Here is a 19,062-nt window from a genome sequence, read left to right as displayed (position 1 = left end):
TAATGCCTAAACCAGATGCACATTTTTTAATTGTTTTGAATGATGAAACATGTGTAAAGGAGTTTATCAAGTGAGTGTTAATCTGTGCTCTGAATGGGGAGGTCTCTTACAAATAGTTACCCTAGTATGCAATAGCGATCGACATCAGAGCGAGTGAAATTTGGAAGGTCCGAACCGCGGTAGTTGGCTTTTCTTGTATTTATTCAGAAGAAATTTCATTATTGAAAAACTATAAATGGAGAGCTATGAACAAACTTTGATCCTAGGATTTTCGAGCCGAACGGACCGGACCATAAACTGAACTTACTTCTCGAGCCAATCACTAAAAATTTCGAAATTTTTGTAACGGAGTTTTTTGAGCTAATGTTAATTTGCATTTCAGGTGGGAACACCAAAAAATTAAATACACTAGAATGCAAATTAGTCGAAGTTTCGCTTGCCAAATGTTTGATTATAATTATTCAATGAGCTGTTAAGTACAAACTATTATGCGAAACCGCATATTCAGAGTTATTATCAATCATCACCGGCCGACCAATTATAGTTCTCTTTGCGTGATACTACTTATAGCACCTTTCCCTGATGTACGACGACGAAGACAACATAAGAAAGGTTAAGGCATTCCTATGCTCTTCGCTCATATGGAAAGGCCGAAAACAACCGCCAAGTGTGTATAAATGGTACTGCAAGGTGTTGGTCGTTTTGATTTATGCTACCGAACAGAACACAGTCCACCGAAGGGTTGTGTAGTTTTTTGAACGACAAATGCTAATTATAAGCCCGCACCCGTCGACGGCCGCTGATGACTAATTGAAGCAGTAAATCGCATTCGAAACCGTCCGTGGTTGGAAAACAATTGCTCGCAACGAATCCGATCGAAGAGAAAGAAAAACGAGATAAGCTTTATGTCCGAGTAAGGACAGTAAATCAAATGCACATCTCTCAGCTCGGAGGTCTGCTGCTGCTGCTAATGTGCAATGAAACATATTAACATAAATCTTATGCCACCGCAAGACGCCCCTCTGTCGCACGTGACTTCCCGGGCGATAAAGATTATGTCTTATTAAGGCATCCTCTGCTAGTACTGTCAGTCAGCAGCTTTACATTGGATTCCCGAGCTGCTACCGAGCGTAGAAATTGCCTTATTCAAGTTCACAAGCGGTGCCACACTGTCTGCACGTTTTTCGTGGCTGACCTGAAACGAATCGATGCTTGGTGTGGGGATTTACTGGATGCTTAGGATTCTAGGACGGATTATAGATTATTTATTTGAGGTTAAAATAACTATTTTGAGAAAACAATGTAATTTAACAGGATTGCTCAAAATGTCAACAATATCAAAAGTGATCAGAAATTTTAAATTTTAAATCGATTTCAAGTCATAGATCAAATTCTGGTCCGAGTTTAAGCCCAAGTACGGATCAATCCTAGTTCAAATCTATAATTTTACATACAGTACTGGACAAAGTAACATACACGATTATAAATCACTTACAAAATAGACCATATCTCATCAGGATTATCTCTTCAATTCACTGGTCGTTGGTTTTAATGTGACAAACTCGTATGTCTTTTGCTGCTGACCCTAATTGCTATACAGAGATTACAAGGCGTTCGTAGTAGTAAAAACGACAAACGTCATAAATCATGGTTGTTTTTGGTTACTTTGAGTTGAACTAGCACACGAAACATGCAAGTTTGCTTGCAAGTGAAAAATCTAATTATGTCACAGAATCGTACAAGAAAATTACAAAGAAATATGAAGAGAGCTTTTTTTCAGTTGGAGAAATTTGGTAGAAGTATTCCGACACTTGGTCGGTGTTAGGTTAGAGCGGACCAAGTCGCAAAATTGAAAAAAACGAGTTAACGATAGTATTGGATAAAGATTTTCTTTAGCTACATCACACAACAATCAGATTTTATTTATCTCTAAAACAGCAAAAATAACAGCATGATTTTTGTCTGCATGACCAATGAAAAGCAATTACAGTGTTCAGTCAGAATGGACCAAGTGTCTATTTTCAAGGAGACTGCCTTCGGTCAGCTATTGATAAAAGCGAACGAACGGAAGAATTTTCAAGCGTTTTATCCGGATTTCTTTGTATCAGAGAACTCTTTCACTCACCCCCCATCGGAATCTGTAAAGTTTCACGCACTGCCGTGGTTTTGAATGTGTTATTGGACTATTTATTGCTGTTACTAACATGACCTGATATCATGTCTTATTGTGTGCAGACAAAGTGAACCATGTGTTAAGCAGAAAAAAGTTGAAATTATCGGAATTTACAGCATCGGTTTGAAGTCAACATAAATGAATTTCAACACTATCAGGCAACTTATCGGAGTGCTTCATTGCCCGTTAGTCGAAAAAGTATACTTTACCAGTAAATGAGGAAAATGTACATGGTCCACTCTGATTGAACACGTAAATGAGAAACGTTAGTCATTTGTGTGGGTGACACAACATTCCACAATTTTCAAACGTGACAGAAATTCCAGAACCAAAACACGAGGAAACCATCCAGTCCATCATCAATTCTACGGCAATTTTGGTCAAAGTTGCAGAGAAAGTGGATGATTAAGAATAACTTAATTGAGTAAATTAACCATATTTTTGTTCCATTAAAGCTTTCCGCTCCTACCATTGATTTGTTGAAACAATCACAGTTTCAAGTTTATTCAAACTATTTTCAATAATTGTTGATGTCGCAGAAGCTAACCATGTAGATTAAAAACTTTTTGACTGTTCGACGATCAATGGACTAAAATTATTTGTTCAATTGTTCAGTCATAATGGACCAAGTCATTATTGATTCTTCTTTGATTCAATCAGAGTGGACCAAGTATATTTAATCAGTTACAAACCTGTCCTTTTTGAGCTCACGGCACTCCTTTTTTTCAATTGTCACATTGCATGATACAGTTAGATGGTTACTCCAACTTATAACATCAAAACAAAAATTAAAAACTTCAAAATTCGCAGAGGAACAAAGAAATATTGAAAACTTCAAAATTCCTAGAGGAACAAACTCCAAACTCGTTTTTCTCGAAATGATCAAAATGTCACTTGGTCCGGTCTGACTTAACACCGATCACTTGTGCTAAGGGTAATAGTGAAATCAAAAATCATCAATAAAACCTCTTGTTTATTTAACTTAATATAGGATAATCGCTCCATTATTCATGTCAACAGCTAGGTGCACCGACATTCATCTTATTTCTCTCATTTATCCAATTTACCGTCAAATTTCTACAAATTTAAAAAGTAAACCCTTTTTGCTTCTCGATTTTGTCAAGTGGTTGAAAGTTTTACGTTGAAAATATAAATTAAAATTGGACGATAAATTGATCAAAAAGGTGTGATAAGATGAATATAGGAGCGATTACCCTACTTTTTGAATATAAAAACATATCTACACGCAAAAGTTGGACTGTGCGTAACCACATCAATATTGCGTTTTTCTAGAGCAATTTCTGTACTGTTTCGGAACCAGTACAACGGAAGTGTGTTGTTCATAACGCCATTTTGAAATCCGAGAGGGCAACTTCCGGTTTCAGAAAATTATCAAATATTGCCTGTTAAGGTTAGCTTTGAAACCAAAATGATACCCAGAGGCCAAAAATCGACTCCAGACACCATTTTGAAATCCAAGATGATGATTACCGGTTTCCAGAAAACAGTCTGATATGATCGAATATTACCCAATATGGATATTTTGGAATCGAGGTAATGCCCAGAGACCTGAAATTAACCCTAGAAACCATTTTGAAATTCAAGATGGTGACTTCCGGTTTCCGAAAATGACCAAATTTGGGTGGTATTTGGTTATATGGGCATTTCTGTAATCGAAACGATGCACACAGATCAAAAATCGTCCATAGACGTCACTTTGTAATTCAAAGTAGCAACTTCTGGTTGCTGTAAAACAACTAAAAATAATCATTTCATAACCGAGATGATGCCCAGAGACCAGAAGATAAATTCAGACGCTATTTAGAAATAAAAGATGGCGACTTCTGGTTACCGAAAATGACCAAATACCACACAGTAAGGTTATTTTCAGAACTTTAGAAGTCCACGATGATTGCTTTCGGTTCCCGCAAAACAACCTCTAATGACCGAACATTTATTATTTTAGGTATTTCTGGAATCGAAATGATGCCACGAGATCAGAAATCAACTCAAGACGCTCTTTTGAAATCCAAGATGGTGACTTCCGGTCTCCAGAAATCACCAAATACCACCCAAAATAGGTATTCCCGTAATCGAAATGATGCACAGATGCCAAAAATGGCAACTTAAAGTCTGGAATTGCAACGTCGAATTGCTGGAAAACTGCCAAAAATGATCAATCCGGAATCGCTATGATACCTAGAGAACAAAAACCAAACCCAGGAGCCTTTTTCAAATGTAAAATGGCGATACTTGGTTGCCGAAAATGATCGAATACTTGAGTGATATTTTTTAGTTGTTTTTGAAATCAAAATGATACCAAGAGGTCGGAAAACGACTCCAGACGCCAAATCCAAGATGGCGATTTACGGTTTCTGAATAACAGCCAAAAATGATTAGTGAAAGTTATTGACATAGACATATTGATACAAGATCCATCGTAATCTTATCGACTAGTACTCGACTCAAAGAATTATTCTGAAATATAAACCCCAACATTTTTTTTGCTGGGCCAATTAAAGTTTATATTTTATAATAATAGAAATATTTGTATACCACCCTACATAAACATGTGTAGATAGTTATCAAAATGAATGGATACCCTTTTAATTCATATAACAAAACATGTGAACAAATGTAAATTTACGCATTTTTTTACTGTATGGTAATGTTAATATATGTTTGAAATTATATGCATATTTAAGAGATACGCAATTGTCGTCATAAACTAAGAGTCGCAGCAACGCGGGCCGGGTACCTGCTAGTGTTTCTAATAAATTTGGAATTCGTTTTCAAGATTTCTGAGACGGTAAGTAGGACAACAGTAACGTTTGCATGAAAACACCAGCTTTACAAAAAAGTTGTTGTTTTGTTTTTGCAGTGATGCATCTCAAGTGATTTCAAGAACACTGAGAAAAATATTTCAGTTTTATTAATAGACCTTTAAAAAATCTTTACCTGTTTGTACCTATGCTGGTAAACGGCTGGAAAATAAAATAGACCCTACACGTGGTCCTTAGCCTCTTATCCAGACACTCCTATTCCGGCCTCCACGCGGTGCCAGCTGTGATACGAGAAACCAAGGGAAGATGTGGTAACCAACCCCGGTAGGAACATGGTCGTATGCTAACAGGGAATAAGGGCTCCTTAAAATTCCCTAGCGTCTGTCCTCCATTTTAGGACCGGCTCGAAACTACGTCTGTAATCCAGGGTAGGGGCAGCCGATTACCGTCTAAACAGTGTTGTGCACGATGGCCACCGGCGAGACAGGGGATTGGTGCGAAGGCCTTACAAGCCGCTACCGTAAAACACTCACAAGTAATGAACGAAGAATAAAGAAATTCGGACTGAAACAATCGGTACAGACACACGCGACGAAAACAGATTAACGATTAGAAACTCAGGAAGTGACACTGCCGATCTCTCAATTTCCAAAGGAGCGCACGAGTGCTATCTGAAGTATTGGAGTTCCACAGGTTCGAAGTCGTAGCACTGCAGGAGATGTGCTGGAAGGCGAGATGCAGAAACGGATGGTTGATGGTGGCCAATCAGCCCCCGAATGTGCAGGTTGAGCATCAAGGGCCGGTTCTTCAACATCAGCATCATAAACGTGCACAGCCCTCACCTCGGAAGTACCGTAGACGACAAGGATGAATTCTAAGCGCAGTTGGAGCGTGAGTACGACCACTGGCCAAAACATGATGTCAAGATCGTCATCGGAGATTTCAACACTCAAGTCGGCCAGGAGGAGGAATACAAACTAGTAATTAGAAGGTTCAGCGCGCACCAACTGACCAATGAAATGGGCCTAAGACTTATTGACTTGACCGCCTCCAAGAACATGGCCGTGCTTCTGTAACTGTGTCCAGCACAACCTCCTACACAAGTTCACGTGGCGGTCACCGAATCAGACAGAAACACAGATCGATTGTCGGCATTTCTCGACGTCCGTTCCTATAGGAGCGCTAACGACGATTCGGACCACTACCTGATGATGGATAAGATGCGCCCGAAACTCTCCGTTATTAACATTATTTAGTACCGACGCCCGCCCCGGTTAAGCTCGCGCGACTGAACCAGTCTAACGTCGCCGAAAACTACGCACAATCACCCGAAGCTGCGCTGCTGGAAGAGGACCAGGCTGGAAGAGGAGAGGAGGAAGCTTCTCTCGAGGACTGTTGGAACACCATCAAAACTACCATCAATAACGTAGCGCAAAACGTCATCGGGTATGTGAGACGAACCCAACGAAACCAGTGATTCGACGACGAATGTTGAAGGGTGATGGATGAGGAGAACGCTGCGCGGGTGGCTAAGATGCGTTGTTTGCGCGCCAGACAAACAGATAAACCTCAGAATCTGCCAGATATTCGAAAAAAAATGAGACAGATTTTTGCCAAATTTCATCCGCGTCGTCCCACAAAAAGGTCATTATTGCGAGACGGGCCATGATCAGTCTTTACCTTCATACACCCGGCGAGATAATTTTTTTATTTTGTCAGTACCCAACTTATCAGTATTGGTTACTGGTTGCACTGTTTTAACGATGCCAGCCTTCTGAACATCGGTTGATGCTTTATAAGTGTAGTGGTTTGGAGCTGCGTAATACATTCAAAATATGTTAGAGCATCAAATGCGTTATGCCCAACGCACATGCGTTGAACTGGTTCCAAATTTAATCAGTAAATGCGCTAATTTCGCTTATAAATGATCTAGTTACACACAGATCAACTTTTGCGTGTTGCTCTCGTCGAAACAGTGCAATCAGCAATCAATACTGATAATATGAGTACTGACTAGATTGATGAAAATATTAACTGATCGGTTCACTTTCATGAATCCGGTCCTTTAAAAACATGTGCGCTAGGGGCTTCGACAGGATAATGGTGCCTGCTATCCAACATTGCGCTACAGGGTGTAATGAATCGAGCGGAGGGTACGATATTCAACAAATCCTGTCAGTTCGTTTGCTTTGCTGGTGACATGGACATTGTCAGGAAAACAACTGCGGCGGTGGCAGAACAGTACACCAGACTAAAACGAGAGGATTGAGTTGCAGGTAAATTGATGATGTAAATTAAATTGATGTTGACAGTTGCCTTAACGGTGAATGTCTTGTCATTTCTCTAATGTATAGGTTCTCTACTGGTAACTTAGGACAATGATACCAGCCGTGAGATCCGGAGGCGTATTAGTCGAGCCTACTATGGGCTCCACAAGCAATTGTAATCGAACAAACCAAGCCCCCGTACTAGTCAGCCTATACACCAGAGAGACGCCGAGACACTCACCGTTAAGGCAACTGTCAACATCAAAACGCAAAACGGCAATGCAAAATTATACAGCTCGCCCGTTTTGATATTGACAGTTGCCTTAACGGTGAGTGTCTCGTCGTCTCTCTGGTGTATAGGCTGACTACCCCGTACGAAGTTTAACCTGTTCAAAACGCTCATACGCCCGATTGCTCTCTACGGGAATGAAACGTGGACAATAGGGTGGGGAATCGTTATATTGAAAAAACGAAACTTGATAGCAGAAAGCCAGAACCAAGTTTTTTTGTTCTATTTGGGGCCCCAAACAATCCTAAATTTATCGGAAGTCGATTGGTTTTGTCTCCGCTTGGCGCATTGCATTTCAAATTTATATGGAGATTTTAATGGAAAAACCAACTTTTTTGCATTTTCTATTCTTAAGAACTCAAAATGGCTCAAACCATAGGATGACTTCAAATGGTAGGTTTCTTGATGCCCAACAACTTGGCCGAAGACACTAAAAAGCTAGGGTGTTTCAAAAAAATACTAGAGGTGTTCAAAGTTGAATATGTCGAAATTTATGTTGCAAATCATTTTTCCTGCCAACACTGCCAGTGTACCGGCGTCAGTCAGATTTCCATCAGAAGTAACCTCTGAAACACGTTGTAGATTCTACCTACGCCTAGGATATTGACCTAAATTTGTTTGTTTGATCCAGCTGACTGTATAAACTCGTTACGACAGGTTATTTCTGATGGGAATTCGACTGGCGCCGGCACATTGGTGATGTTGGCAGAACACAAGATTTTCTGCATTTAAATCGACATACTCAACTTTGAACAGCTATAGCTCTTCTTAGGGACATCCTTGCTTTTCAGTGCCTTCTGCAAAGTTGTTAGGCATCTAAAATACTATACTTTTACATAATGAGTGCATTATTAGATCATTATTGAGCTCTCTAGAAAGGTAAATGCAAAAAAGTAGGTTTTCCCATATAAATTTTCATACAAATTTGAAATGCAATGCGCCAAGCGGAGACAAAACCAATCGACTTCCGGTAAGTTTAAGGTTGTTTGGGGCCCCAAAAGGAACCAAAAAAACTTGGTTCTGGAAAATCGATCATTTTTCCCCACCCAGTGGACAATCCTCGAAGAAGACCTGCGGGTGCTTGGAGTTTTCGAACGGAATATGAAGGCGGAGGATGAACCATGAGCTCGCGCAACTCCACGGACAATCCAGTATTCAAAAGGTGGGTAAAGCTGGATACTGGGCAGGGCATGTTGCAAGAATGCCGGACAATTACTCTGCGAAGATGGTGTTTGAATCGAATCCGGTAGGAAAAAGATGAGATGAGTAGACCAGGTGGAGCACAAAGTAGAAACAAAGAGTGTGTTCTTTCCACATATTAAGAAGAGTAACAAGCCTGGTGTTAACATAATTATTAACAAGATGGCTGTCATCAAGATAACCTAGTAACACGATTCAGCTCTGCAGTGTGAACAAGGTATTATCGATGACTGTCGAAAAACTCAGAGATTTTGATTCACGAGGATGAAGACAGCGATGATGAGGACAGCAAAAAGAGCGATTCGGAAGAGATTGAAGGTGTTTGAGAAACTATCAAATGATGATCAACGGTGATTATTATTGTATTGGTTTAGTGCAAAATATACCACATACAGGAACTATACGTATGCAAATTGATTGAAAATTATAAACCAGATCGTTCTTCTTATTCAAGACTGCTCAGCCGAAATTATAAACTACCATCGTACAATTCTCAACAGTCGAACTATCATACAACAATTATGAAAGATATAAAAATAAATTGTTATGGGCAGAATATAACTCTTGCATGGCGGATGAGTCTGTTCACGAAAAAACTATTCAAAGCAAAGCAAACGAAGCCTTGGTGCTACATTCCGATTTGTTTATTGATACACAGACTTCGCAGCCGACTGTTTAGTGTACAGAACAATGGCGGGGCTACGATACTAACAGTCTCTCCCGAGCCGAGACTCGAACCTACGACGACTGGCTTGCTAGGCCGACTATCTGGGAGATGGGGAAAAAACTATTCACTGTTGTTATATACTTATTAAAATGAAAATAAGTTCACTTTCAAACATTAAGCTGAACAGTGTTTGTTTGTATACACCCTTTAACACGAAAATCACATAAATAAGGTAAAATAGGGAGAAATATACCATTTCTAGGACCGCAAACTGAAGGGACCATCTCATTCCAATACCCCGGTAATTCCCTGGTTTTTTTTTATTATTATTTCGTGCAAAGAAAAATCAGCGGCAATCGTAGCTGCAACAGTGGAAACTCAAAAACACACAAATATATGGTAAAAAACGGTAAAACTGGACCCTTTTTCGTGCCGTTCACAGGATGAAACCATGACTAACGATTTGTTGAGCAATTTTTCATCAGACACGCTATATTTCAGGTTACCAGCCCAGTGGCGATTGATCAATGGCAATTCGGGTTCCATTTTCCACTTTGTAATATGAATTGCGCACACTAAAGCAAAAAAAAAACTGAGTGCAATATTATGTTTTGTTTTTCAGAGTGTTCTGACAAAAACTCTAAAATGTTATAATGTTTTTTTAACAAATTCAGTTACACACTCAAGTTTGTAACAGGAAGCAAAGCATCATGTTGCCTAGCTTGTCCTAATCCATAGGTGTCATAAAAAAAGTTTATCTCCTAGACAACAGTTATAAATATCAACAGTTGCCGATTATAAACGATATACTTACATGTTCACAACCCGGCCCATAAATCAACTCGTAACATCATCCGACACCTTCTTGGATTATCTGCTACGAAAATGTCCCGACGCCTTTACCGTGTTACATGTTTCTAATGTTTCTCTTACCTGGCGCTGGCTGAGTCTGTGTTTCGTAAACGACAACCGCCTGCTGTTCCGATCACAAACACCGAACATTAATTCAACACCCCCGCATTCTCGAACTCGTACGTAGCGATTCAAATGCGGTGATAATTAGTGTTGTATTTGTTTATACTTTGCACGGACACTGGAAGTCAGTCGTACATCCTCAATCAAAATAGATCATAGTTTTTCCAATGTACCTTACTAGCATTTCCTGCTGTTTTTCCATTAGTAACTGTATACGGACCAATGAAAAAATATAGCTAAGAATTACGACCGAGAGTGAAGAAAAACACCGAAAGGCACTTTGTTTGACTCGATCGCTAACAAAAACAGCCGGTTTGACGTTCACGCTAATTGCACGATTAACTTTTCTTTCCCCGATTTCTAAGACCAAAGTCTCTTAAGTTAGAAACAGTAATAACTTACTTTCCAGGTTCGACCCTTCCCAGGCGAAGAGCGAACGGAAACTAGCCCACCAGTGAGCCGAAATTTGGATGCGAAAGCCCATCTCGCAGCAAATTTGTACCGCCGCCACCCATTTTCCTCGTGCATGCGTGTCACGCACCTTCTACGGGAGGAAAAACTGAATGAACCTCGTACAACCAACCGACCGCCTGCCATCAGCTGCAGCAAACGTTCCTAGAACACATGACACACGGTAGGACAACGATGACGTGAAGTTGTACGCTCGGATGGTTTCCATGGAAACTTACTACTTGTCCGTCGGTGACGGATCGGTCGTCTGTCGGCCTGCTGGGGTTACAGAGGGCGACCCGAGTCAGCCCGACGACAAATGGGTGTGTGTACGTAGTGTGACGTGCCTGTTTCTTTTATCGGTTTATCGCCGTAGTTATGTCGTGCCCCTTGTTGCGGAAATACACGCGAGATCAGCCGGCCCTCGGTACGTAGGATTTAAATTTAAATATTTTGTATGATGCTGCCGCGGCGCGCAGAGTCGTGAGTAGGATTTTTTGAAGAGGAGGTTAGTCGTGTTTTTGCATTAATAATCTTCAATTTCTAACTGTTAACATCCTTCCATTTTATGCTCCCTTTATCCAAATTTGATCCCCAGAAAACACCTCCATGTGCACGGCTATGGTGACGCGAGCTCATATTATGTTGAAACAGGGCTGTACTCTCAACACCGTGAAAAGAAATTCTACATTTAGATTACTGGCCGTCCGTGCATGAAAAAAGTACAGCCTTGAGCGCATCTAACATGGGATGAACATAAAACTGCATGTAACCCTTCAGTAAAAAGTCCTCCCTCGTGGATGACTAACACGGAAATGTTTTTATTACTGCTGTATGCACTTTGCACTCAGTCGAATGCTGCTCTAATTGTCCCCAGTGCAATGAACGAATTTTGCATCATAAATATAAATACTCACATGTTAATTCACACTGAAAGAGGCTGAATGCCCAAATGCCAATCAAGCGTTGCGGATAACATAATCTTAGCGTATGTTCACCCTAATCAGGTAGAAATTGTCCCCCCTCATGAAATCCACAGTTGACGACCATCGACGTGATTCAATTTGAAGCATATGATAAATACGTGGAAGAGGATCATTTGTGTCCCCCAGATTGAACCACGGTGTTGGCTGCCTGACGTTATCCCAGTTTGTTTGATAATTGAGTTAGACGAATTACGATACGGTCTGTGCTACTGCTTCCGTCGTTACAGTTAACGTAAATAGTAGTCTAGCCAGGCAATTTTTCATAGCCACCCCTGTTGCTTTGTTCTATCGTTCGAGCGGATGGACGTAGTGTCCAACATAAAAGTTTACACGGCCAACTTCGACGGTGTGTTGTTCAATCACGGTCATCAAAAATAAAAGAGTGATAGAAAAATCCATAAATTCGTTCGAGATTGAAATTGTGGACTAAATTACCACTTGTTTCCCTCTGGCTTGACTACCGAGATTGAAAAGCGGCGATGCATTTATCCAAACCAACCGGTGCCTGATCTGAGAGCTAGGTAGGATCAGATTTCTGGTTTTCATTTGGTACAACCGAAATCCCTAAAAAAAGGGGAGTGATATTTATGTATGCGACGCTCTGCCCGCCGGCGGAACATGCATGCACTTACCGACAAAGTCAACTAACTGACGGCAAGAGGGGAGAACAAGTTAGGTTCTCTCTCTCTCTCTCTACTAGATGCGTTTGTCCGGTGGAAGGCGAGGCGCCTCCGCCGTCGACTGGCGAGAGTTCATTATCATCACTTGAGTTGAGGGATTATTTGTTTATAAACATCGTTACGAGAGATTGTACTGCAAAAAAGGGGTTCGGCTTCTGGAAGTTTTTCCCAAACGATAAACACGTCTTTAATTAGGCTGGCAGAGGGAGATGGGAAAACGATAAGTCGAGTCACAAACTACAAGAGACGTGAAACTTGTGGGAGATTATCAGAAATGTTTTCTCCTGATGACATAAGTATTATCTCAGGCTTAGCCAGCATATACGGGGTGTTTAGATCCCTAGCGAAAAAACAAAAGACTGTCGTTTGACATTTCTGATATTATTGACTTCTTATATTTCTAACATTCTAGATAATTTTGGCAATTTTGATGGTTTGGAAGCAACTTTAAATACTAAATTTTTCTTAGTTCTATTGACTGTAATGCAAGTGAAGTATGTGGGGTTGACGAGAAAAAAATGTGCTTACTGGCGAAATGGGAACGTGCCACCTGCTAGAATACATTTTTCGAAAAATATTAATTAGCTATTTCCCAAGTCAGTACATTTTTCTGTCGTCGACCTCACATTAATTGCTGAAAATAAAAAATGCCATACTAAATGTAGTCGGTCTTTACGTGAAATGTTAGTTCCTATATTCGTCTCATTAGGTGAAAGGTAGCGGAGAACATGGACGTCGCCGAATTCCATGAAACCATCGAAGCAATAGGCAAATTATGCTTCCTTACTCTCATGGAATCGAACAATAACGTTTACCAGATAGTCTTGATACCATTTTCTCTATTTTCTGACTTCTATCATAAACTATTTTTGAATACTCTGAAAACTTTACCATAGCGTTAACTTTTTTGATTCAGTCTACTTTTACCTGGACACTCCGAACATTTTATATCCTCTCTGAACCTTTTCGAGATTTTTCGAAGACTTTCTCTCTCCTCTAATTTATTATTAGTTACTTCAGAAATGCCTTCAATACGTTCATTAATTTTTTTTATGTATTCTCGAATAACACTACATTTTAACGTAAAACTACGTCTCTCAGGAAGATCCGCTACAGGGGTGTGAAACGCAAATTAAAAACGGAAAAGGGGACGAAATGTTGTCTATTTCCAAATTCTTATAAGACGGTTAGTTTTCAATGGATTTTCTTTGTTCTTGCAACAAACGATTGGAAAATCCACGTTCTAAATATCATACCTAGTTTCTTGTAATTTCGAGCGTGCAAACAGCTTTCCACTGTGTTGTTAGAGTGCCTGATTCCCACTGTCGGGGTATCACAGAGGTGTGATCAGCTTTATATGGAATTTAAATTGAACAACAAACTGTCCTTTTTAGTGCAAAACAAATAACTGATTGAAGATTTTATATTTTTTCTAGAGGTCTAGAGGCTAAACCTCTAGAGAAAATATAAAATCTTAGTTCTTCAATTCACCCAATTCAAAAAAAAAGATGATAAACGCAACATGACTAAATATCATGGCATCACATCCTTGTGCGCTTGCTCTAAATCGTTCGAGATATTTATTAACGACGCTATATTCGCTAGGTGTAAACATTATATTGACATCGAGCAGCACGGTTTTCTACTAAATAGATCAGTAACTACAAATCTAATGCAGTTCGTGTCTCAATGTACAAACCATTGATTGTGGATTTTGAAATGAAGGCTGCGTTCGATAAAGTGGACCACGGGATACTGCTTGATAAAATGCATAAGCTCGGTACGCTGATTGAAGTCATATTCGACTGACCGAAGAGTTCGTGTAAAAGTAGGATCTGTCGTTTTTGATCGCTTTTCCAATATGTCAGGAGTTCCTCAAGGTAGTAACCTGGGTCCGCTATTATTTTCTATCTCCATGAACGAGGCTGCCGGCTGTCTTATGCTGATGTTTATGAGATTGAATTCTCGTTTGTGAATTGGTGCGGAACGAACTAATTAACGCTGAGTATAGATAAATCCAACACGTTTTATTTTAATAGAAAGCGTTCGTGAGTTGAATTTGCATATTCTATAGAAACTCAGATTTTTTCTGTGTAGGGTGTATAAGAGAACTTGGAGTAATTTTGGTTCGCGAATTGACCTTTCATAAATACTAAATAAATGAATGAGATATATTGAATAATATTCATTAAACTTCAGTCATATGATTGAAACGCATGAATAAAGACGGTTGATTCGAACTCCATCCTAACGTTTGTCACCAGTCATTAAGATCGGAAAATTGATGTCCTACTGGCGCACACCTGCAATATGCAACACGCACGATCATTACGTCGCGCAACTGATAGTGCGCTACATTTTCTGCTATTTGCTACCATTCCAATCGAAAAGAAGAAATCGCTTTTATTGTTGAGTGTGTGAGAGCTACCTCAGTCCTTTTCCGTTGGTTGCCAACATGCAATGCGATTCATCACGTTCTGTGTCTAGCGAAACTGGAAGGGAAAAAAGCTCGAAAAAAGGTGGAGCCATTCACAAAAATTTTATCTCTCTGAAATAGCAGTCCAAAGGACTATATAAAAGTTTGCTTCTGCTCAAACAAATCATTCTACTATCGGATGTTACGACGGTTGGTTGCAATTCAGTGGCAACGGTAGTGGCAGACTTCCCGAGTCTGCTTTCGGTTCAAACGTATCATTTTATTAGCGAATGGTAGGACGAATAGTCACTTTCTTCAGTGAAGCTCGGTCTTGTTTAGGCAAAAGCATAAGCATTCTTGATTATAGTGATCAAAAACTCCGCTGGGCATTTAATTCTCAGTGTGAAACAGTTTACCACTGTGTTATCAAAGTGCCTTATTCTCACTGTCAGGGTATCACAGAGGTGCGATCGGCATCATAACCGCCTAAATTGAACAAAAAATTGTCGTTTTTAGGACAACTATAACAAATATTGAACATTAAACATTTTCTCAAGAGGAACGCTAGAATTGGAAGTAGATGTTATCTTATTCTACATGCACTCTGATAGTTCAACTTTGTATGCGTCGCATAGTGTTATTACAGTTCTTCTTCAGATAGTGTTGCCGGATTTTTATGTGCAAAATAAAATTTTGCACAAAATTTTGACAATATAACATCGCATCACAGCAAACAGCACAGTAGTCGAACAGCGGCAGGCCACAAATAGGCCTTCGACGCTGCACCAGACGTTCATGACTTGCTGAGATAGGGGAAACAGAAGCGGCGGATCAAATCCAGAATCTGGCACAATCAATAAAGCCCTGAGTAATTCTCACTGAAACCAGGCCACTAGATGCACAAGGTCTTCCAAATTTAATATAAATGCATATACTTATTGGAAATAGAGAAAAAATGATAATGCCATTTTTGTTTGATCGAATTTGTTGACCCCTCGGTCACCATGGGGTAAATAGTTTTAAAAAAAGTTGAAATTTTAGCAATTCTTCGAGCTATATCTCTGAAATTCATTATGTAACCTACTACCTACTACAAGTAGCACTTTTCTGTAAAGAGGAATGATAGGGCTTTCAGTTGGAGCGATCAGAATTTTGACCACCATTTTGAATTTGACCGCCATCTTGGATTAGATAAGAAAAAGTAGGAGGGTGGTATTCAAGACACGACCGCATGACGTTGGACTACGGTATTCTTATATTCCATTAAAACAAATAATAGAGAGAATTGCAACTCTAGTATTTGCTGCAATTTTATTTATTTCTGAATGCTGAGACGTTAAAACGTTATAAATAATAATATATACTAAAAGAATGGATATCTTTTATTTAATCACTGTCATTTCATACATATTCGAATCAACCCTTTGTTTGCTGCACTACCAAGACAATCATTTAATTGAGCGAATTGGTAAAATTTTCCTATCTAAGCAAAAAGCAAACTTTACGAAACTATCTGAAATTGGAGCCCGAACGATTCAACCGAAAATTTTAAATTTAAAAATTGTTTGACATTTAATCGATAAAACTCATGCTAGGTTAGTTCCAGCCCAGCATATAACTGCATGTATTTGAAAAAAAAAACGTTTGGTTCAATAACTCAATATAGCAAGAGCTCAATCACACGTTTTTCGGTAGTTGTTATCAAGGTTTGGGCGAGTGACAGGAAAATATCTTAACTTCTTCAGTTGTGATTTAGAGCATTTCTAATTGTTTTGTTATTTTTCACGATAGCGACAAGTTTGTTTCTTTCTCTGTGTGCGAGAAACAAAATCAAAACCGCGCACCGAGAAACAAAAACGAAAATTTAATGAATGCTCATTGAGAAAACTTGCAACTCTTTTTACCAATAACTTATGATACTCAAAAGAACCCGTTTTGATCTAAATCAAATTTCTAGTAAATAAGTGTTGATCATTCATAGGTAGTAATTTTTCCTCGATGAATAAAGACTGGCTGAAGAAGTTAAAATCGCTGCTGTAAAATCAAATTCACAACTGTGTTCGTTAAGACGTTTTAATATTTTCAATGACAATAATAATCTTCGATAAACACCCGCTATAGTTATTCACACACATGCTATAACTATCTAAACACGCGTTAAAACTATTCATACACACGCTGTAGCTATAGCTATCCATACACACGCTATTCCTTTCCATACATCCGATACAACTATCTATACTCACGAATAAGCTATCCAATCATGTGCTATAACTATCCATACTTACGCTATAACTAATCATTACACACGCAGCAGCTATCCACACACAAGCTATAACTATCCGTACACACGCTGAAGATATACACGCAATAGCCATAATATGCTACACATGCTAGTGTCTTACACACGCTATAGCTAGCCATACACACGCAACAGCGCCATCCCTATCATCGCAAATGTCATAGCAATACAGATGCACATACGCTATATGTGCACACTGCACACACACCCAACGTTTTCACCCAACGATATCTGAATTGGATTACCGCTGGTGGGGTCCAACTCAGATCGAAGGAGCACCGAGCTGAATGAAGAAATGCAGCTTCCCACTACCTCCGCCGCTGCTGCCTGATACCACCGCTCTGGTTCTGCTGCAGCTCAGCTTGGCCGCTGGAATCAGCCACCGCTGCTGATTATACAAGACCGGCCTGGTGGCCTTTCACTTGTTAACTGATGACTGCTATGAGACGACACAGGCTATTATATAGCCCAAAGCAAAAATCCATCCGCGAGCAAACAAGAAGCGAGCTTGTGATTGGTTGAATGTGCACGACTTTTAACACAACTTTTAACTAGTTTAGTATCGAAAACATATTTAAATTATTATATGACAATCTTGCGCAATATTTCCCCTATCAATCAAGCCATTGGTGTTTAGAATCTGTTCAGTGGTAATGATAAAAGAAGCATTTTAAAACGGTGTTGAAAAACCTGTTGCAGCTACCGAAAGCGAGCTCGTTATTGGTTGAAAGCTGTGAGACTGTTTACAAAGTCAGATCGGTTGTATCCGTTAGTGTCGACTGTGCTTGTGAAGAGAGGTGGTGATTGGTTGCTCGTATGATTTAGACAATCGATGTGATTTATCAATTTTTCAATAGTGTATCTCGAACAATAGGTTGTTTTTGTTACATAAATTCAACCGTAAAAGAATTTCTGATCGGTTGATGCCAAAACCTCGAAATTCTGAAAAGAAATGACTGATATATAAGCGCTCAAAACCTGACCACTTTTCCCTGGTTTTCCCCGGTTGAATTACTAGATTTTCAAATTCAGGTGCCTAACTTCGATATAGACGTTAGTCCAACGTCAAAATGCAGGGGCCTATAAACGTCAACATTTTGCCTACCAATCATAAATTCATCACGGCGGTAATATTTCATTTCAAATGCTTACAAAACTTATCTTATTCATTGAAAGTGCACATTGTACTGAAAACAAATGTTGAGCTCTTATTTTTTCCATCTGAAACGACATTTACTCGAGAATAAGTCTACCGACAAAATGGGACGTTTATTCAATTACACTTGTTTTAGGGCAAACCAACCAAAAAGTGGGTACCAGAAACGCTGGTACCAGAATCAATGAGTGGTAGATGGAAAATGTATGGTCTGTGGATGCTTCTTCTGGTAAGGAGTTAGTCTGCTATACTGGCTCGACAAGACCTTCACACTTAGATATTGGGAGACGTCATGCTTGGGAAACGTAAATGCCGTTAAAATGGCAGTTCATGCAAGATAAAGATTCTAACAATTCCTTCGAACTGTGAAGAAATGGTTCGGTGATCACAAGGTCGAGAATCTGTGGCAGATCGTGAAGAATTCGGTTTATACGGAAAAAATCTGAAAAAAAACTAGCAGGAACAATGAAAAATAATCCAAACAGCCCGTAAGCACTTTGTCAAATGTTGATCTATACCGAGCAGGCTGCGGGAAGTCATCCAAAATAGAAGTTATTCGGCCCAATATTAGCACGGAATAGTGAATTAAGCTTCCTCTTGACATGAATTATGCTCTTATTTTCTGACGCGTTATTTTTGTAATTAAGTAGGTATGCTAAAAGAACATATTTATATGAATTGCTTGTCTGTATGCCGTCTGCTTGTGTCCTAAGCATTC

General features: G+C 39.5%; 1 protein-coding gene across 2 annotated transcripts in view; it reads right to left on the bottom strand.

Annotated features, from left to right (window-relative positions):
- Positions 1 to 10,765, bottom strand: part of LOC129731975 (protein rhomboid) — a 47,390-nt gene extending 36,625 nt beyond the window's left edge. The window contains exon 1 of one of the 2 annotated variants that reach the window (XM_055692409.1): positions 10,313 to 10,765. The gene's annotated coding sequence lies outside the window, so the exon portion shown is untranslated. The other variant, XM_055692410.1, reaches the window with a different exon arrangement.
- Between the last annotated feature and the right edge of the window lie 8,297 nt (positions 10,766 to 19,062).

Source organism: Wyeomyia smithii, chromosome 3 (assembly GCF_029784165.1).
Source record: "Wyeomyia smithii strain HCP4-BCI-WySm-NY-G18 chromosome 3, ASM2978416v1, whole genome shotgun sequence".
NCBI lineage: Eukaryota > Metazoa > Arthropoda > Insecta > Diptera > Culicidae > Wyeomyia > Wyeomyia smithii.
Note: the sequence above shows the minus strand (reverse complement) of the source record. Positions and strands in the feature narration are given on the sequence as shown.